Genomic DNA, 21,815 nt, shown 5'->3' with positions numbered 1-21,815 from the left:
AGGAACAGCAGTATGAGTTAAGTAGGTAAGAAAAGACCATTGTGTTTGGAGTTGACCTCTACCTTCACTAATTTGCATATCCTTCTTCTCAAAGTTGCTATGAGACCAGTTCAAGATGGCAATGTAGGAAGATTCTGATCTCACCTCCTTGCATGGACACATAGAATCAATAGGTACAGATGGAACCACTTCCTCTGGAAAAATAAAAACAAAAACAAAAAGTGCCTGAACAACTCTACATGTGGGGCAAACAAGAAAAAAACCACAGTGAAGTAGTAAGGGAGGCTGAGATACAATAAACTCCACCCCCAGCGCAGTGACCCACAATCAGGAGGGAATTCACAAACCTAAGCCTCTCCCTGAAGAGCAAAGGGTTCGAGCCCCACATCTGGCCCCCCAACTTTTAAAACCTCCATCTGAGAGATAAGTCTCCAAAACACCTAGCATTGAAAGTCAAAGTTGCTGTTAGTGTGCTGCTTTTGAAACCATAAAGTACTGTGTAGTACCATGCATAAACTCTGTGCAGATGAGGGTGTTTCCATATTGGATCTTTCACTGGAAATATTAATAAACCCTAAAACAATGATTTCAAACAGAGTTATAGTAAAAGCACTATAGAAGTTCCATGAGATTTGGATTTTTTTTTTTTTTTGCAGTTGTTATCTGACAGTAATTGTTTTGTTTTGTTTCTGTTCTGTCAAAGCAGGAGAATGGGTACAAAAGGCTATTTGCTGAGTAGAAAACTATGTTTAACTTTACATCAAGGGCCTCTTTTCTAGGCCCTTCTCCATTTAAGCCACATGTGGTGTTTTGTAGCCTGGCTGTTTTTTGTTGGTAAACAATAGGTTTCAGAGCCCTGGACTATCCAGGGCATATTAGCAGTCGCAACTCTGAGAAGCTTAGTTAGAAGAGCAGCTCTGGCAATACCCTCGCGGGCAGCAATGCCTGTTGCTTTGGCATTCAGTGACACAGAGGACTTGGTAAGCAGAAAGCTGAAGAAGTTAGAGAAGAAGGCAGGCTCTTCTCCTCTGCTGGCCCCGTGCCCAGGGCAGCAGGCTATTGTCTGAATGATATCACTAAAAAGGGGCAGGATAACCCCACCTGTCTCTAAATATATCATTCATTGGCTTGTCTCTTGTAACTCATTTCTCAAATGAGATAATGACATAATGCACACAATATCCATGACATAATTTATATGAAATCCTTAAGCACAGTGTCTGGCACATAGTGAAATGTCAATAAATTCTCTGAGAAAAGTTGTGATGAGTTGTCCATGAGATAAGACATTCAAGTTACTTTAGACAAGAAGGAAAACTGAACCATGAACAGTCATTAATACTCAGTTCCACACTGGCTCTTTAGAGGAGTGCCTACCAACAATGGTAGGACCCCCAGAAGAGGGGCACAGAGGAAGTGGGTGAGGCACTTTGATTTGAAAACTGCAGAGGGTGATAAAGGATGTAGGGTCAATAGGGCGCTATGATGGGACAAGATGAGGGTACCAGGGTTCTACAGGGAAAATACAGGTGGAAGAGGGGGAAAAATGGAGGAGAAGGATTCAAACTATGTAAAGTAACAGGAAGAATCCCCTCAAGAACCCAATTGATGTGGTCCTCATCCAAGCTAAACCTCTGGCTAGCTCTGTGACTTTCACAGATGGCCCAGCATCTCTGGTGTTGCAGGAGGTGATGCAGCGGGATTAGATCTGTCCTTAGAGCCCTTCCAAGAGCACCAAAAGTAAAGTATTTCTACCTTTCCTTACATCAGACTCTGTATGGAATAAGTTCATAAACCAGAGGGAAACTTTTTTTTTATTTTTTTTAATTTATGATAGTCACAGAAAGAGAGAGAGAGAGGCAGAGACAGGCAGAGGGAGAAGCAGGCTCCATGCACCGGGAGCCCGACGTGGGATTCGATCCCGGGTCTCCAGGATCGCGCCCTGGGCCAAAGGCAGGCGCCAAACCACTGCGCCAGCCAGGGATCCCACCAGAGGGAAACTTTGAAGAGTTCTATAAATGTACAAGCTGTCAAAGCTATATAAGGTGACTTACAAATGAGTACAGATTTTAAAAAGTCTGTGCTTTGTAAAACTATGTGCAGTGTCTATTGTCTCCAGGCTCTAGAAAATCTTACTCATATCTTGCATTCCTTTGCAATTTAAAACCAGTAAAGATACCTTGAAAACGCACTTTTAAAATAAATGTTTCAACTGGTAGAGAGAGGAGGCATGTCAGAACCTTTACAAGCATTCAGAGTTTGAAAATAGATATGCTCTAACATTGTTCAGTTTATTGTTATTTGTGATATATAATGTATTTTGAAATTTTGAAGCATATTGAAGAAGGGCATGGAACATTATATTTATCAAGATAAGGAAGTAAGTTACCAAAAGGAAAGAAAAGAACAGGATGTTTAAGATGCAAATGTTTAGGTCTTCCTCTTCTTTTTCTTCTCCTTCTTCTTCTCCTTCTCCTTCTTCTCCTTCTTCTCCTTCTTCTCCTTCTTCTCCTTCTTCTCCTTCTTCTCCTTCTTCTCCTCCTTCTCCTTCTCCTTCTCCTTCTCCTTCTCCTTCTCCTTCTTCTGTTTCTTCTTCTTTCCTAAGGAAATTAAAAGCTTTCTGTCAACCTTCCTGCTTTAGTAAAATAATAAGCTTAAAGTTTTGGAGCATCCCTACAAAAGGGAAGTAAAGGGGTGTTTGAAAATTCTCCCCCCCCCAAAAAAAGAAAAGAAAGTTCTCCCAAGTTCAGCCCAATGATTTATAAATATAGATAGAAGTAGAGAATGATTGTCGGACCCCCACTAGGTTTCTAAGCCAGTTCCAGAAAACCGGGATGGGGGAAAGGGGCAGATAATGAAAAACTTGGATATAAATGAATATCCTCACAATTCTCCTGAGCTTCAGAAAGTATATAGTTAACATTTCCCTCCTCAGCCTCCATCAACTTATGTGAAAGGGAGCTTTGGCATACTGTGTCATTTATAGTAGCATTCCTTCAGTCTTCACAGACCAAGAGGACACCACTGCACTTCCATTCCTAAGGTATGTGCTTTGAGCCGCTTTGCCAGCTGGGGTGATGAATGATGATTGCCACTATCATTTTGGGACCAAAATTCTCTGGCCCCAAAGCAAACACAGTTGACCAGGAGTGCAAATGCACAGGCAGCTGTCAGAGGTCAGAAGTACTCTCTGTGGTCTTGGCTCAGAGTAAGGCTCGCCTAGCCTCATGGGGATGCATCCAACCAATATGGCAGTGGGCAATTCTTCCAATTGTTCTTCTTAAAATACCCCTTTGATCATTTCGTTGCACTAGTTAAAAATCTTCTGTGGTCACTGGATGAAAGATCAAGGTTTTTAAAAAGTAAAATATAATCCTATATGCTGCAGCAAATAATTACAAAATGAAATTTTGAAAAATACTATTTATAGTAACATCAAAAACCATCTAATACTTGGGAATGTACATCTAAAAAAGATACTCAAGACCTGAAAATTGTAAATTATTGCTGAGAGAAATTAAAGAGAACTTAAGCAGCATGATGTATGGATGGATTAGAAGATTCTAAATTGTTAAGATGTCAGATCCCTACAGATTGATCTGCAGACTTGTATTAGTGTTGGTTCTCCAGGGACACAGAACCAATTATATATATGTTATATTAGACATATAGTTTAGAGTATGGATTATATGCATTTGTCAGAATGCATGGAATTGTAGACTTAAAATCTGGGCATTCTACTATATGTAAATTGTGCCTTCTGCTAAAAACATAATCTTTAACATCTCAGGCAGACCTGAGCTCACATCTTGAATTTGTCACTAATTAACTTTGTGATCATGGACAAAGTATTCTTTTCCTCATCTGTAAAATGGAAATAATTCCAATTTCCCAGGGCAGCCAAGTATACAAATGAGATTATGTTTATAAAAAGATTAGCAGTGTGGGCACCCCTGAGACTCTCTTCTTATCTAACTCTGGGATTCCTTTTAACCAACGTCCCTTTGTCCAGTGAAAAATCTCACACTTCTAGTAAGATAGCTCCTCCCATTTCAAATCAAACTTTAGAAACATAAAGCTTCTTTGACATGTTGGGGAAAACACGAGATTTCAAGTCAGCCTGGGCTTTGAGTGGGGCTAGGTTTGTGTCCCAGGTCTACCTCTTCCCAGCTGGATGACTCGACTCTGGGCATGCACTCCATCTAGACTCTGTTCCCTAAGAGAACATCTCCCACTATGGTGGGCTGTGAACATTATGTGAGATGATGTATGTAAAGCACTTAAGCATTCTGTAAATGAAACTTACTATTACCATAACACAGGTGGATTTGGGCAAATCACTTAACTTCATTAGAGCTTAGTGGGCTCGCTTTTAAAACAAAGTTATTAATAACAGAACTGTCTACCTCATAAGGTTAGTGTCAGGCCCATTGAGATAACAGATGTGAAAGACATTTTTATTTTGAAAGACATGTTCTGTATTATAAAGAGCTATTCAATGGTAAGCTATTGTTAACATTCTCAATGATACACTGAGCTGAAAGTTTCTTTTAAAAAGACTCCAAAAAAATAAAAAATAAAATAAAATAAAATAAAAATAAAAAGACTCCAAAGAAAAGTGAAAAAAGAGGGAATACAGCCATGGTGTTGCCACTGCCTTTCTGTGACATTTATAAGCAAACTGGAAATCATCCAACTCCATGAGTTAATTTGATTTTGCTTTGAATTACAGAACTGTGGTTGGTGCATTCTGGTTTTCCTGTCTCTTCCTCAGCCCTGACTTGATATGCTGAATCTGTTGAAGAGACACCAGACTTGGAACGGACTAGACCTCTCTATCCATACTCTGCAACAGGGTCTCTGCTAGCTTTCTTTGGACCTGGCCCTGGAAGGCTCCATTTCCTTACAAGAGTTTCAAATCCTCCCATGGGAGAAACATTGGCTCTCATGAAATAAGGCCGGAGTGTGAGCATTGTTCTGCTGGAGGTGAGAAATGGTCCCAAAAGAGCAGACATGGGCACCTTTGCCCTGGGAATTGTCATGCTACTGATTGCCTGAGAAAGAAGCAATTGTCTGCCATGGGAAAGACTCTTCCTTGGCAGGTCTGCTCTCCAATGGAAACATGTCTTGGGAGGTGGGAGGCAGTGCTTGATCTGTGTTACGTTCCTAAGAGCCCCAGGAACGAGGCTCACTGATTTATCCAGTCACTGCCAAAATCTGTACCTGTTGGTTCCAGAACAACAGGCCAGTCCTTGAGTCTCTCAGGTTCCAGGTTGAGTGGTGGTAATACTTGCCCTTTGGATTATAAAGTATAAATGTAAGAGAAAAAAAAAGTGAAATGCTTAAAATAATGCCTGACTAAGATGACCATATAATTTATCATCTTCCATAATTTATTAGGACACTTTGGAGAGTGAGAGGATACAACACAGGCTGAGTGTTGGAACAGCATGTATAACCAGGACTGTCACAAGCAAACTAGTTTGGATAGTGCAGTAAGAGCATAATATTAGCCAGTATTGGTCCGGGGGTTGGGTAATGCAGACACCAGTGGCTGGGACTGGTTGTTGTTGGTGTATATGCCTATGACTAGTCCCCAGAATCACTCAGTGCTGCCTGATGTGTAGGTGCAGGTGTGTCTCTCCATGGACCTTCCCAGCTCCACAGGGTCAGTAGGCAGAACAGTTCCCAAGTGTGGGTTCCTTCTGGTGTTATAGAGGAATCATTCTGCAGCATCTGAACTCTGTCCCAGGTGCCCCTGAAAACTGGTGTTAAGAAAGTCTCGTGCTAGAAGGTCCTCTTCTTCACCGATATTCCACAAGGACTGGCCAGAGAAAATCTCTTATTAGGCCCAGCCTATTTGTTAACCAATTGGGATAAAGGTGAAAAATAAATGCACTGTGATCCAGATAAGGAATCTTCCCCTACTCAGTACATCCCACCAACCTAAGAGCTTGATGTGGGGAGTAGGTAAGAAGTCCATTTTTTATGTTTCCCAAACCATCTCCCATCATGGCCTCCAATGGACTTTAGAACATTTGGTGTGGACAGTCCTCTTCTACTGCCATCCCTGCATGCCACATTCATTCACTTGCTCATTGGTTTATTCAGCCAAATTCTGTTCTAAATACTGGGGGTATAGTAGTGAAGAAGTTGCAAAAGTCTGTACTTGATTAAATTCTGAAGATTGCTGTTCAGTGAGGTAGATAATAGTTACAAGTGCGTTGCCTGGATGGTGCAGTCAGTTAAGTGTCTGACTCTTGGTTTCAGCTCGGGTTGTGATCTCAGGGTCCTAAGATCAAGCCCTGTGTTGGTGGGGCTCTGTGCTTAGCACAGAGTTTGCTTCAGACTCTCTCTCCTTCTCCCTCTGCCCCTTCCCCACCTCTAAAATAAGTAAATAAATCTTTAAAAAATAGTTACAGGAGACTATTTAAATTTAAAGTAATAACAATTAAATAAAATTTAAAGTTTAATTTTCTAACTCACCATAGCCACAGTTCAAGTGCTTACTAATCATATGTGGCTTCATGGCTTCTGTATTGGACAGCTCAGAAGTAGAACATTTCTATCATTACAGAAACATCTTGGGCCGCACTGTTCTAAAAGGAGAGGAGTAGAAATGTAATAAACAAATAAACAGACAAATATATTATAAATCAGTAGTGATAAAAGTGCTTTGGAGAAATATGAAGTAAAACAAGGTGCCTAGAGAGTGTGCTGGAGTGAGGGAGATGGGGATAGGATGGTGGTGGACATCTTACTTAGAATTAGAGCTGATATTTCTGTTAAAATATTAAAATATTTTCTCACAAGTTGTTAAACAAGTATGGCCTGGAGCCCCTCTATGATTGCCTTGTTCAGGTTGGCTGTCCTGGCCTCTCTTTTGGAAAGTTCCCCACAATCCAGCAGTTAAAAGATAAATTCCTAGCTCAGCACAGGGCAATCAGGACCTTTGATCCTGCTCTCTTCTGATTCCTTGACTGTTCTGATTTGTCAGTCCTCATGTCCTAATGTTTAAAAATATTTTGAGTATCACCCTTGCTGAAGAGTCTTTGGCATGGAGCATGGTTGGTATAGTCCAGGAAAAGCAAGGAGATCATGGTGAATGAGGCTTCCAAAAAGTGGTAGAAGATAAAGTTAGAGAAATAAGGAAGTTGTGGACCATGGAGGGCTTTGTGGGTCATTTGTATCACTTTATTATTCTCACAAAACTATTGCATAAAAAAACAACCACAAACCCAGTAGCTTAAATTAATAATCTTCTTTTACTGCTCCTCAGTCTATGGTTCAGCTGGGCTCTGATGATCTTGGTCAGGCTGGACTTATCTCAGCTGGATTTGTTCATTGAGGATAGGTGGTAGTTTGGTTTAAGGCTGGCTATTTTAGAATGGCGTCATTCCCATGTCTGACTGTTGACTGGCTGCCAGCTGGGGCAAGGAGGTGACTAGACCACATGTCTCTCATCATCCTGCAGACTAGCCTGGACTTGTTTACATGGATATAACATGGTTCCAAGAAAGGCCCAGGCTCAGAGTGGCACACAATCCTTTATACTGCATTTGGCCAAAGCAAATCATAGGGCCAGCCTAGATTCAAAGTGTGGGCAAAAGACTTCACCTTTTGTGGGGAGGAGTTGTATGGTTACTTTGCAAAATAGGCAGATGTAAGGAGGAGTGGAGAACTGCAGCCATTTATGTGATCAATTACTTCGTCATTGTAGAGACTCTGACTTATACTTGAGTCAAGATATGTCATTAAGGTTTGTCAGTAAGGGGAAAAGATATGTCACATGATTCGACTTACGTTTTAAAGTGATCCCTCTAGAAGCTGTGTTGAGAATAGACAGTAAGGAGAAAGGAAGGGGGACCAGGTAGGTAGTGTTGCAATGAACTAGGAGAGAGATGGGAAATGAAACAGTGGTGCAGTTGTAAGAAGTGGGAGATACTGGATTAGACTCATGTCAAGCTAATGCATTAGATGTGAATCAGAGAAAGAAGGGTGTCAAGGATGGTTCCAAGGCTGTTGGCCTGAGCAGCTGGAAAAGTGGAGTTGCCATCAGCTGAAGTGGAGGAAGCTACAGGCAAAGCAGGTTTGTGAAGAAAGATGATGAGTTTCTCTTGGACTATGGAGCTCGATGTATCTACTATAAACTAGCTTGGATTTGTGATGGAGAGATAAATGGGGACATTGTTGGCATGAGATTGGATGAGATCACCAAGAAAGTGAGTGTAGTGGGGAAAAAAAGACAAAGTGTTGAGCCCTGGAGAGGAAAACTTCAGAGCGCCTAAAAAGGAACAACCAATGAGGTACAGGGAAAACCAGGAGAGAAGGGGTTTTTGAAGCCATGTGTAGAAAGCACATCAAGTAGGAGGAAGCAGATCAGCTGGATAACCACAACATCCAGCTTCCATCTGAGAAGTTCCTGGATGATGGAGAGCATTGAAGTGTTTCTCTGGAACAGAGTCTTATGTATATTAATAGAAAAGTATGTGGTCTTATTCTTTGCCCAGGGGTGTGGCTGAAAAATAAGGAGGTGGCACTGTTGCAGAGGAAGGGCCCACTTAGCTCCTGTTGCTAGAATTCTCCAAGAGGTTGCTTCTGGTTCCGGACCAGAACACCAGCCCTGTGGCTGTGCAGAGGCACATATCCCTCCACAGAAAGCCAAGGAAACAGAAGCACTACTGCTGCCTGGAATGATGTAGACACTAAGATATGCTGGGTGAATGAACGAATGAATGAATGAGAGAATGAATGGATAAGTGAAGAATAACTGGTCATAAACTTCAGTTAGTGAACTAGAAAAAAAAAGCTAACAGGGAGATTCTGGGGCCTGAGAAACGTTTCTATTTACATTCTTCTCCACCTCAGAGACCCAGCTAGAGACCACCCAGAGACCCATTCCCTTCCTCGCTCTTCCTGAGAGGTGGATGGATGTTGCACATGGAGGAACACAGTATAGTTTTAAAGCCTAGTTCTACGAGGTATTAGCTGAATTAATATCTGAGTTTTATAAAATTATCATGAAGATTTTTTTTTAATGAGGCTTATGAAGACACCTCATAAACTGTACGGTGCCATGCAAAGGTAAGGAGTTGTATTTTCCAGAGAAGTAGCTGGAGGGGAGTGTCAGAGGGGAAGAGAGAGAGTTAAAAGCCTCACACTGAGGGAAATGTGGGGAGATGTGAGCACAGACCTAGGAGAAAGGTGCCAGAGCAAAAAGGGGAGCTGAGTGAAAGATGGCGGCCAGAAGTTGTTCCCAGGAGAATGTCATTACTCCCCAGTGCTTTATAAACTTTCTGCTTCTGTGACATTCTTAGTATGAGTGGATTTTATTTTCCCCCAAGGAAATCAGCAGCTTTGAGGTAGATGATGTAGGATAGGGGAGGCCACAGTCTGAGGAGTGAAGACACAAGAAGTTCGATGAAATGAGGTTGGGAGATGCAAACAGGGCGGCAAGGGGCTTTCAGTGGTTACTCACTGTGGACTAGAACTCAGACCAAAGAGGAGTTCAGTTTCTGAGGGGGAGGCAAGGCTAGAGTGACATCTATGTCACACACCTGAATACAGTGTGAGGTGGATTATTTGGTGTATATAATAGATTCTGTAGCAATTCAAATGAGGCTGAAGTAGTCTAGAAGGGATTTATTGAAAAAACATTCTCCCATTTTTGCCCTCTTTCCTATCTTCCTCACCTATTACTATCTTTTGTTTTCCTTTTATTGTGTCTCCCTCTTTTCCCTTTTCTCTGCCAATGCTTGGGGGTAGGTTTGAGTCTGAACAGCTGTCTCACCACACCCTCATTGGCTCCCTCTCCCCTTGGGTCACTACCAGCCTTCACGTTGCTGGGAGAGAGCCCTCGTGGTACAAGGCTGTCTTCACTGACTTGTGCAAGACCCCTTCCCTGCCTCACTCCAGTGCCATACCATTCACCCTATTAGACAAAAAGGAAAAAATACAGGTGCCATGAGAATAACCCAGAACAACATACAGTTTCCAACATAAACTCTGCCACTCAGGCCTTCCACCCTGCAGAGCATCCAATAAATTTGCTGAGCCATTCAAGCCCAAGGAAAAGCAACCCACTGTGAAAGAACAAAGGCGGCCTTAGCCCAGGCCTGTACCAGCCAGTCAGGAGAGGCAGGCGACAACACCTCCAGGCAAGCATGGTCCTTGGAGAGCCGCCAAGTGGGCTGTCCTAAGCATGACAAGGCAAGGGAGGGGTACAATAAGCCCCAGTCAATGAGAAACAGATCTGCCCTAAAAATAATAATGAATGAAAAGGCACAGTTACAAAGTCTTGCCCCTGAGCTGGTCTGGCACACAAGCAGACCTAATGATATATTCAGAAGGAAAATCTATGGTCAGGATTTAGAATCCTTTGGGCCAACTAGTCATTAGCAAACAGGTCCAAAGACCTTCCGTTGGTTTTACCAGCAGGCATTCCAAGAAAGAACTCTTGACCCCAGCAGCTGTCCTCTTCCAGTAGACTCAGCACTTGTCAATGCTGAATGACTGAAGTAGCCTATTTGGAAGCAGAGGGGTGAACTAGATGAACCTGTAAGGTCACATCATTCCCTATCAAACGGGCAGTGTTAATGAGACTGGTACTTATGATTGAGAAAGAATCATAAGGGAATGAAAGCACAGATAAGAAGAAGGGATATATGCACCCCTATGTTCATTGCATTATTATTTACAATAGCCAGACATAGAAGCAACTAAAGTGTCCATCAACACATGAATGGCTAAAGAAGATGTGGTATATATAATGGAGTATTACTCAGCCATGCAAAAGTGAGATCTTGTCATTTGCAACAACATGGAAGGACCTAGAAGGTATTATGCTGAGTGAAATAAGTCAGACAGAAAAAGATAAATACCTGTGATTTCACTTATATGTGGAACCTAAAAAACAAAACAAATGAACAACAACAACAACAAAAAAAAAAAAAAACCAAAACTAGACTCACAGATACAAAGAACAGACTGGTGGAGAGGAGGGGGATGGAGGAGTAGGTAAAATGGGTGAAGGGTAGCAAGATGTACAAACTTCCAGTTATAAAATAAATAAGTCACAGGGAAGTAATATACAGCATAGGGAATATAAACAATAATATTGTATTAACTTTGTAAGGTGAAAGCTGGTAATTAGACTCAGTATGTTGATCATTTTGCAATGTTTATAAATATTGAGTCACCACATTGTGTACCTGAAACTAATATGATATTGTACATCAGTTATACTTCAATTTTAAAAATCAGAAAAAGGGAGTAAGAGGAGGAGGCTCCTTCTCAGTCCTCAAATATTTGTTGAGCTCTCCTTGAGAGCTGAGAACAGTGGGGGAAGGCTACAAAAATAGTATACACCATCCTACCCTCAAGATGCTTATTAGATTATATATATTTAGAAGTGTTTTTGAAAATAAGTTTAAGGGAATGAATATTATTATTATTGTTACCAACAATGTCTGGAGATCATCTAGTTCTTGGGCAAACAAAGATTGGTTGGTAGCTGCCTGGAGGTCTGTGTTGAAAAAGTTTGTGACGGTTTATGTGGGTTCAGGCTCAGCAAACGTGAGTTCCCTGATACATCGTGTTGTTTATAATAGACAGAAAGGAATTCTGTGTGTTCAGTGACCCGAGTTCCAAGAAGAGAATATAGCAAAGTTGAACAGAAGCAGTACTAGACTGTCACAGCGCCTCATCCTGCCCTGGGAAACTGAACATATGAGCACAGTGCAGAAGGAGCAGGGGTCCCTTGGTGCCCAGGTTCTCAGTTGTGGGGAGGCAGAGAAAGGAAGGGGGAAGCTGGGTAGTCCATGAGATTTCACAGAGCAGCACCATACAAAGACACATTTGGTTTTCAAGGAAACAACAGCTATGGCTTAACCCCCTTCTTTTCTCTTTCTGTGAGCAGGTAAAAGTCAAGGAGAAGGTTGCCAGGGAAGTAGCAGAACTTTCTCATAGATCCACCCTGGGTTGAGAATATTACTGATTTTTTAAGAAGTATCATAGGCCAGGTGTGCCTGAGTGGCTCAGTAGGTTGAGCAAGCTGCCTCTTGATTTTGGCTCAGGTCATGATCTCAGGGTCCTGGGATCAAGCCCTGCGATGGGCTCCACACTCAGTGAGGTCTGCTTGAGAGTCTTCCTCTGCCTCTCCCCCTCCATTATGTGCACACATGCACTCCCTCTCTCTTTCTCTCTCTAAAATAAATAAAGAGAAAAAAAAGAAGTGTCATACGCCACAACTTATGATGATGAGATGAGAGTTAGGGCATACATTTTATTCTGCGTGATAATGTGGTTACTATGTGTCACTCTTTATGAAATTGAGGAGTCCATGGAGATGGTGTTGTCATCTCTGCACTTCCTGGCCCCTAACCAAGCTATATAAATAGTAGGCACTTGGTGAATACTTACTGATTGGATAAACGAATAATTTAATTTCTTTTTGGGGGAATCTGGAGATTTAGAAGTCAGTCTTCTAGCCAGAAGAGAGAAAAAGTGCACTTGTGGTGTTCAGTATTATTTAAGCATGGGCGGGAGGCGGGGGGGGGGGGTTCTTGGAACTGTCCACTCAGCCATTCTGGTCGGGAAGAAAATAATAATAATAGGTAACATTTATTGAAGCATAACTATGTGCTTTCTGAGAATGAATAAGCCATTCTCATAGATTAAATATTCTAACAAACAACTCTACAAATCTCAGTAGGTCCAGCCATAACCCAACATGCAGATTGGCCAGAGCAGAGGGAGGAATGCTAGTTCTGCCCAGTCATTCAGGGATCTAGGGTCCCTCTGTACAACTGCACTGCCTGAGCCCTACCCCACCGGACCCCCTATCCCCACCTAGCAGAGGAGGAAAGAGATGGTATATAGGACTCCATGGAGGTTTCAGGTGTAAGGATTAGACTATGGAGCATATACAACTTACACCTACACACACTCCACTGGCCAGAACTTGGTCACACAGCTTCACTTAGATGCAAAGAGGCTAGGAAATGTAGTCTACTAGGGACCCAGGAAGAAGAGAAAACAGTTCTGTGTCTAGCAAGTATCTACACAATGCATCATCTCATTTAACTCTTAAGGCAACCCTATAGAGCAAATACTATTTTTATTCCAGTTTTACAGATGCTCAGACTGAGAGATAAAAGTACTGCCCATGAGCAGCCCAGGTGCCTCAGCGGTTTAGCGCCACCTTCCGCCCGGGGCGTGATCCTGGAGACCCGGGATCGAGTCCCACGTCAGGCTCCCTGCATGGAACCTGCTTCTCCCTCTGCCTGTGTCTCTGCTTCTCTATCTGTATCTCTCATGAATAAATAAATAAAATCTTAAAAAAAAAAAAAGTACTGCCCACGTAATAAATGATAGAGCGGAGTTTAGGTCTGAGGCTGGACTCTAAAACATGTGTTCTAGCCCCACTACACTATGCTTTCTCATAATTGAGGTTCAATCATGTTGTCATATGCTCCCTCTTCTCCTGCCACATAGATCCTCATGATGCTGATTTTGGCTCTTCTGGATCTAAACTGCTGGTGATATGCAGCCATTTGGCACCAAAACATGCATTATCTTATCTATTTCCCATCTCACTCCCATGTGGTAGGTATTATTATTAGCTGTACTTTACCAGGGAGGACACTGAGATTAGATGCATTATATAACTTGGCCATGAACATACAGCTAATGAGAGGCACATTTGAACACCATATCTTGTTCTTTGGCCTGGAACTTACCATGAAATGAAATGAAATGAAATGAAATGAAATGAAATGAAATGAAATGAAATGAAAAAAAAATGACAACAAAAAAGTTGAATCTTAAAAAATGCAACAATCCACTTTGCCATGAAACATCCCAAAGTGTTTGGCACTGAGGTTATCAAGGTCCCTGGGCCTGACTTTACTTAAAAGTTACAAATATCAAGAGCATCCAGCAGTCCCCGGCCTTATGAGTTATCATTAGATTGGCACATCAAGTCTTAAAGAAGCTCTTTCAGCCAAACCATTCAGGAAATGAAGAATCAGATAAATCACAAGCTGATACAAGGCCAGGGAACCACTCCAGACTCAATGAGGGGGTGGGGGGTCTCTCCAGGCCAACAGCATTATTCACAGCTGGGTTACTGGGTGCTGATGTGGAAGCAGCAACCAGAGCAGGCTTTGTCTGCTGGGCTTTCTTCCTTCCTCCCCCAGCTTCACCCCTGTCCTGAGAAAGCCACCCACTCCCCAGGCTATTAGTTCATGGAGTTTGTTCCTATATCCCACCCTCTCTGGGCATGCAGACGCCATCAGATGCCATGTACTAATCCCAAAGGGGAGAAAACAGGAAATGAAGCTAATTAGAACTGTGACACTGTAAAGAAAGAATTCAGGATAATAACAATAATGCAATCTGTGGACTTGAGCAGATTGGCAGATGAAAGGAAAAAACCAACAGTGGATTATGGGTCTCTGGGGCATGTGACTTTACAGTATCTTCAATGGTGCCAGCGACAGTGGTCATAGGAGCACAGCCTAGAGTCCCCGACCCTGTGGGGTGCCAGCTCCCTGCTTTCCCTACACCAGCCTATGCTAGACTTCTTTCTCATGAGTGCAGCCTCAATCTTCCTTCCTGAAGTATCCTTCACTGCCTCATACATTCCCAGGCCGGTCTTCATGAGATCAACAGCTACTGGCAGCAATAACCCATGAAGATAGGAGTGTCCTTTCCTGTTGGAAACTTTGAGCTCCCACACCCAGTGAGGCAATTGGAGCCAGACTGGTCAAAAGACTGACCCAAGGTCATGCTGCTGGTTTGGGGGAAGCAGGATTCCCAGGACTCTAGCCTTTAGGCTTGGAGGGTCTCTGCTGGTCTACACTTGTGTGTGCAATCCCCAGGTACACAAAATGTTCATACGGTTTACTCTATTCCTCGTAAAAATGCACCAACCAAAGTGCCTCGGACAGATTCCCTGCACTGCTGCTGCCTGAGAAGCTAGTGATGTCTCTCTGTAAGCTGAACTGTGGCTCTTTTCCCTCCCTCTCTAGCTTTCCCAGGAACCTGGGTTTCATACCTGCCACTTCTCCCCATCTGACTCGAGCTTATTTGCCACCTACCTAAGGAGTCTGTCTTCTGTCTTACTTGCCACAGCAGTGACCTCAGTTTACCCTTCTCTCTCTGCTCTCCCTCACACCCTGGCAGAAATCCAAGATCCTTGCATTCACTCTGTGGCCCTTCCCCATTTTAACATTTTTGTCTCTAATAGGGAAAGAAAATTATCCTTTAACCACACACTTAAACATTTGCAAAATAAAATTTAGTCACAGATGATTTCACCAAGTCTTGTTTATAAGCTAGCCACTGCCAACGTCTCCACCTTCCTCCCCTCCCTCTCCCTATCCCACCATGTTCTCACCATGCTCCTGCCACACTGGCCTCTGCTCAGTTCTTTTTTTTTTTTTTTTTTTCTGCTCAGTTCTTTAGAAAACACCCAGTTCTTTCTTGCCTCGTGCTCTTTGACATGCCATTCCCTCTGACAGCACATGCTCCCCAAACCTGCTGGTGGCTAATGTCAACTTAGGCACCAAGGCTCAGCTCTGATGTTACTTCCTCCAGGAAACCATCTCCAAACCCTCTCATTAGCTTAGGTCCCTCACTAAATGCTCTTAGATAATCCTGTACTTTTATACCTTCTATCATCTGTGTGATCATACAACTTTATTTTATTTTATGTTTTATTTTATTTATTTTAGTTTAATTTAGTTTAGTTTAGTTTAGTTTATGTCCTCCAATAGACCATAAGTAAGCTCCATGAGCAAGTGACCAGAAAGGAATGATGCCATTTACACACACATTCTAAATACTGCTCTCAGGATATTTAACTGATATGCCTTATCATGTAATCATTTGCATATACGTGAAAGCACATGATAGGAGTATAAATCGAATTGTGGTAGAAACCCCTAGAGTGATGGATATGTAAAAAATTGTTTATTGAATGAATGAGCAGATGGATGGATGTCGATAATGCCTTTATAAAAACTTAAGGGGTGAGAGTGAGGTGCTACTGGCTCTCGCCAACAGATATAAAACATTGCCAGTGTGGAAGTATAAAGCTATCTGTTATTTCCCTTTGTCACCTCTGTGTTTTTGTTTCTCCTTCTTTCTAGGAGCTGCTCTGTTAGCTTTCTACGCCAAAGAACAAATGATCAAAAAATACAGTGATTTAAAACAATACATGTTTATTACCACAGTTACTCGGGACCAGGAGTCCTGTACAGGCACAGTTTACTTTTATTCTCTAGCTGGAGTCTCCTAAATCCATAATTCTGGTGATGGTCAGAGCAGGGTTCTCATCAGAGGCTCAACTGGAGAAGGATTTGTTTCTAAGCCCCCAAGATCCCTCAGGTTGTAGCAGAAATTTTTTCCTTGTGACTATAGGATTTATGGCAGCTTGCTTCTTCAAAGCCAGCAATAGCATGAGAAAGAGGCTCTAGCAAGATAAGTGGTATATACTTATTTAATTACATACATGTAATCACATTTATCCCATCACCTTTGCCACATTCTGTGGGTTGGAAGCCAGTCACAGGGCCCTGCCATCATCAAGGAGGCCATTCATAAATAAAGGCAGGAACTGGGGGGTCACCCTACAGTCTGTCTAACACAGTCTGAAGTCTGGCCTCCAATGATTCCCATCCCTTCTACATTCAACATACATTGACCCTACCCTAAGATTCCCAAGAGTCTCATCCTATTACAGCATTAGCTCCACAATTTCTTTACTCAAATCAGACCCAACTGAGGATGAGGCTGCTAGGTATAGTCTGCTAAGTACAGCTCCTGCAACACATCCTTTCTATCTGTGAGACTATGAACCTAAAGAGATAAATTATCTATTTTTAAATACCCAACATATAATGGTGGGACAGGCACAACAAAACTGTATAGATATTCCAGTGCAAGGCTAAAATGAAGGACTAAAAAGGTTCACAGCAGTTTTGAAATCCAGATGGTCAAGAGCTAGATCCTTGTAATATTTCAAGGTATGGGAATAATCCTCTGTGGCTCTTGGGACTGACTTCTGAGCTCTTGAACCCATTTTCTATGCCATCCTTCCTTTTTCAGAAAAGGAAGCACATGTTTGAAGCTGAATAGTTTATCAGCCTAGCCAGTAGAATTGGAGGAATTCAGCAGCCCTTTTTCATTTTGCTCTGTCTCTGCCCCTTTCCCTTCATCCTGGTGGCATTTCTACTGAAATCATTTTCTCAAGAACTGTGGATCTCCCACGGATTTCAGTGGAGTTCACTCCAGTAGACAAAAGCCATGCCCCCAGGTCTTTTTAAGATAGTCCTTTTTCTTTAGTAGAGGTGGCGGAGGCACACCACCAGTCTCATGCTTTCCAGAAGCCCTATGGTTCAAGATCTACGAGGCGCACCCTTAATATCTTGAAGTTAAGATGACTGAATAATCTGACCTTCAGTTTTAGCAAAAGATTGTACAGTTGCATACTCAGCTTTTTCTCTATGCCACACTTTTGGCAGCCATTTCTGACTTTCAGCATCTTTTACCATCTGGAGAGACTGGAAATTTTCAAAATTGTCAAGTTCTGGCTCCATTTTGTTTAACAGTTCTTTCCTCAATTTATCCCTTCTCTCACATTTTACTATAAGCAGTGAGAAGAAACCAGGCAGCATCTTCAACACTTTGCTTGGAAACTCCTTAGCTAAATAACCTAGTTCATCACTTATGAGCTGTGCTTTCCACATAACTGCAGGAGACAATGTTCCTAAGTTTTCTGCCTACCACAAAGCAAGGATCCCGCTTCCTTCCATTTCTAATAATCTGTTCTTCACTTTCTCTTGAGTCAGTTCAAAGTAATAGATGGTTTCCTTTATCATGCTCCTCTAAATCCGTCCGGCCTCCATCTACTACCTGGTTCCAAGGCTACTCCCACATTTGTGGATATTTGTAAAGCAGCATTCCACTTCTGGGTACCAAAATCTGTGTTAGTTTTCTATCGCCATGTAATGAATTATCACAAACTTAGCAGCCTAAAACAATACATATTTGTTAACTCACAGTTTCAGTGAGCCAGGAATCCAGGTACAACTTCGCTGGGTCTTCTGCCTAATTAGGGTATCCCAAGGCTTTGATGAAGGTGTTGGCCAGGGCTAGGTTTTCATCAGAAGTTTGACTGGGGAAATGTGATATTTTAATTTGTGAAAAGAAATATGTATTTGGCCTTTGTCCTTGTTTCTGAAAAAGCCCCTAAAGTCTTTGGAATTTTCTAATAAGTGATAAAAGTATCTTTTGCTATTCATAACAAGCCCCTTTCAACCACACCTGAGTTTACGTTAATGAGGTAAGAAGAATTAGAGATACATATGTTTGCATTTATATGTGTTTGGATTTTGAGGAGGCTAATAAGAATGCAAGTGAGAGGAGAGTCATTTACTTGAAATAGAAAGGAAGAAAGGATCCAGAGATTGCTTGGAGAGGGAGAGAGCCCCTGCTGGTAGGAGAAAGGCAGAGGTAGTTCCCAGTAGAGAGAAGCCAAGACGGCAGTCTTCCCAGAGTCAGGCTCCTATCCCACAATACCCCTGGTGCTGCTCAGGGTTTCACCCGCCCCTCAGTTCTGACACTACCCCCACCCACAAAGAACATTAAAATTCATGTCTCTGCCAAGCTGACCCTAAAAAACAAACAAACAAAAAAATCCATCCAGCCTGGTTTGCACTCCCTGTTACTGCCCCATCTTCCTGGTCTCCATAAAGCCCCATCCCCACCTTGACACAACCGGGTCAAATCACCAGGCCCATGTAACCCACTCAGGCCTAGGCTTTCATTCCCACAACGCATACCTTATACACCACAGGAGGTCTTTCCTCCCTGACTGTCCACTCTGGCTGCCACAATAAAATAGCATAGATGAGATGGTTTAAACATCGAAAATTTATTTTCCCATATTTCTGAGGGCTAGAACAGTCCAAGATCAGGGTGTGGGCACATTTGTATCTGCTGAGATCTCCCTTCCTGATTTGTATATGGCTACCTTCTCACTAGGTCCCCACATGGCTCCACCTCTCTGTGCAGGGAGAGAAAGAGAGGGAGCTCCCTGGGTCTCTTCTTATAAGGACACTAATCCTATGGGATCAGAGCCCCATCCTTATGACCTCATTTACTTAATTACTTCCTTAGAGGCCCCATCTCCAAACATGGCCACACTGGCAGTTAGGGTTTCAACACAGGAATGGGGTGGGGGGAGAGGAATCACAAATAGTTGGTAACATGGGCTGAGAAGGCTGGGCTACACCCTCCTCTAAAACCACCTGCTGTGGCCTCAAGAGAATGAATCTCTGAGTTAAACAGAGAAACAGGACGTCCAGCGGGAGGAGGCCCAGAATTCTCCTTCAGACCAGGGAAGTTCTGTTTGTTGTTCTTATGGGAGGAGGCCTCCAGATACTTAATTTAGGAAACTTGCCACAAGCCAGATGGATACAGCCAAAGGCTAGATATAGCCTGGATTAGAGCTGCCTCGCCAAAGTCTTAATTCATCTTGGATACTTTTTTATATTTAAAAACCTCACTCATTTAGTATTAAGTCAAGATCAATGACCATTGCCAACGGCAAACCTTGAATTACCACTATCATCACTTTTATGTCTTTTATTACATTATCATTATTAATTTTGATATACAGGGATTGATGTTCATGTCTAAACTTCTATGCTGAATGATATACTTCTTCAAGTCGGGACTCCCTTTCTTATTAACCCATCTCTGTCCCAAACTGCCCAACAGAGTAAAATGCACAGAAAGAAATCTCTCTCTCTCTCTCTCTCTTTTTTGATTGTACAAATAATAAATGTAACAGTTAATTAAGTAATCTATGTCCTGGTAAGACATTTAAACTTTAAAGTCCTTCAGTCTTCAAATTCACTTTCTGCTAAAACTTTGATTCTGAGAAAGAGGCCTTGCTAAACAAATTAGGAGTGCAAACAAAAGGGAGGAATTTTTTAAACCTATTTTAAGAGAACAAAATGCTTTCAAGTACTTTAGAGTTATTTTTACATAACTAGGATCATTGAAATATCAGTGGAGCCAGCTGCCACCACGCAAGTGCTTCAATGGTTGTCCTCATTGCAAACTCTTCTTACTCACCATACATATCCCCTTCTCTGGCAAACAGAGCTTCCCTTGAAGTAGGCAACTTCAAAGAGGCAGCACAATGCATTGACAAGTCCTTAGATTGCTCATTGGTAAAACCAGCAAATGAATCGGATGACACTCAGAAAGTCTAAAATAATAGTAGGATCAGCTCCCATTCAATGGGCCTTCATCATTTTGGTTGACCCCAAGAACACTGCAGGTCTACCTGTCTCAGGATAAAGAGCCAACAGGTGTGGGTTTAAGTATTCCCTTCCTCTCTCACTTCTTAGCTGTGTGACTTGCAGCAATTCACCTGTTCCCTCTGACCTTCAGTTTCCGTCTAGATCTGTCCTTCCGTCCTGACAACCATACTATGAAGATCAAATGAGGAAATGAGGTAATGGGTAGGCAAGCTCTTTGTGAACTGTAAAAGGATATATGGATGTTCGTTCTATATTTTAAAGCATCCCATCAATCATGTTATGATTTAATTAGCATAGACCATTTCCCACAAGCTAGTACAGGTCATAGGAATTTGGCTGAATTGTATTAGCACATCAAATACATATCTGATTACTGGGTCCTTATGCAGACATACTGTGAAGCAATTTGCTATAATAGTTAATAGTGCCCCATTAAAGTCAGCTAGACCTGGATTTGAATCACACTTTTGTAATTTACTAGCTAGGATTTTGAGAAAGATACTTGACCTCTCCTAGTCTCAGTTGCCTAATCTGCAAAGCAGCATTAAATATGAAAAACACCTTAACACCTATGTTAAGGGCTGAATAGTGTATCCTCTGAAATTCATGCATTGAATTGATGGTATCAAAGTGATGGTATTTGGAACTGAGGCCTTTGGGGGATGATTTGGATTAGGTGTGGTCGTAGGGTGGGGACTTCACTAAGGGATTAGTGCCCTTAGTGGGTGACTAAGCCTTTAGGCTCTCATAGCTGGCTTCTTCCCTTTGTCCTTGCAATCCTGGGGTAGCAGGGACTTCCACTGTCTCTGCTTTGCCTCACTGTCCCCTGCTGGCTTCTCATCTTTTCTAACACTCGTGCAATTAATTTCTTGGTTGAAGTCTCTTTGATTTCAATATTCAGAGTGATTGCCATCTTTCTGTTATTGTATTCTAGCAAGTTATCTTAGTCTGCTTGGGCTGCTCTAACAAATAACTTTGACCATGTGGCTCAAACAATAGAAATGTATGTTCTCGTAGGGCTAATCACTGGAAGTCCAAGATGAGGGTGCCAGCATGGTCTAGTTCTGGTGAGAGCTCTCTTCCTGATTTGTAAATGGCTGCCTTCTTGCTGTGTGCTCACATGGCAAGGAGAGAGAGAAGAGTGAGAGACAGAGGGAGAAACGGAGAGCAAGCTCTTCTCTGGGATTAATGTTAATTAACTGAAGGTTAATATTAATCATATGGCAGAGCCTGGTTATTTCATTGAGTCTTTTATACAAAATAACTAATGTAATGCATAGTTATAACGTGGTTCAGTTAGTGGTAGATCTTACTCAATATATTAGATATCCTGTGTGTCTTCAGATGTCTAATATACATTTCACATAATCTCATTTAATTCCAAATAACTCTGCTCTTTTCCATTTTCCTTCCTATTTGCCTCTAGTGGGTCTTTGCTTTTAGCACCTGAGGGCTACCAGGATACAGAGTTCAGAA

General features: G+C 42.1%; 1 long non-coding RNA gene across 7 annotated transcripts in view; it reads right to left on the bottom strand.

The window, feature by feature from the left end:
- Positions 1-209: 209 nt before the first annotated feature.
- LOC144295096 (uncharacterized) overlaps positions 210-21,815 on the bottom strand; it is a 38,999-nt gene continuing 17,393 nt past the window's right edge. For 5 of the 7 annotated variants that reach the window (XR_013362504.1, XR_013362510.1, XR_013362509.1 and 2 more), the window contains 3 exons: positions 6,487-6,599; positions 5,224-5,295; positions 210-2,600 (listed from right to left, as the gene is read on the bottom strand). This is a non-coding gene — a long non-coding RNA (uncharacterized LOC144295096). Of the gene's footprint in view, positions 2,601-5,223; positions 5,296-6,486; positions 6,600-11,992; positions 12,630-18,066; positions 18,182-21,815 lie in introns of those variants that run through there. The other 2 variants (XR_013362506.1, XR_013362508.1) reach the window with 2 other exon arrangements.

The sequence above is a fragment of the Canis aureus genome, chromosome 23 (assembly GCF_053574225.1).
Source record: "Canis aureus isolate CA01 chromosome 23, VMU_Caureus_v.1.0, whole genome shotgun sequence".
Lineage (NCBI taxonomy): Eukaryota > Metazoa > Chordata > Mammalia > Carnivora > Canidae > Canis > Canis aureus.
The sequence above is the reverse complement of the archived record's forward strand: the minus strand, read 5'-3'. Positions and strand labels throughout refer to the sequence as shown.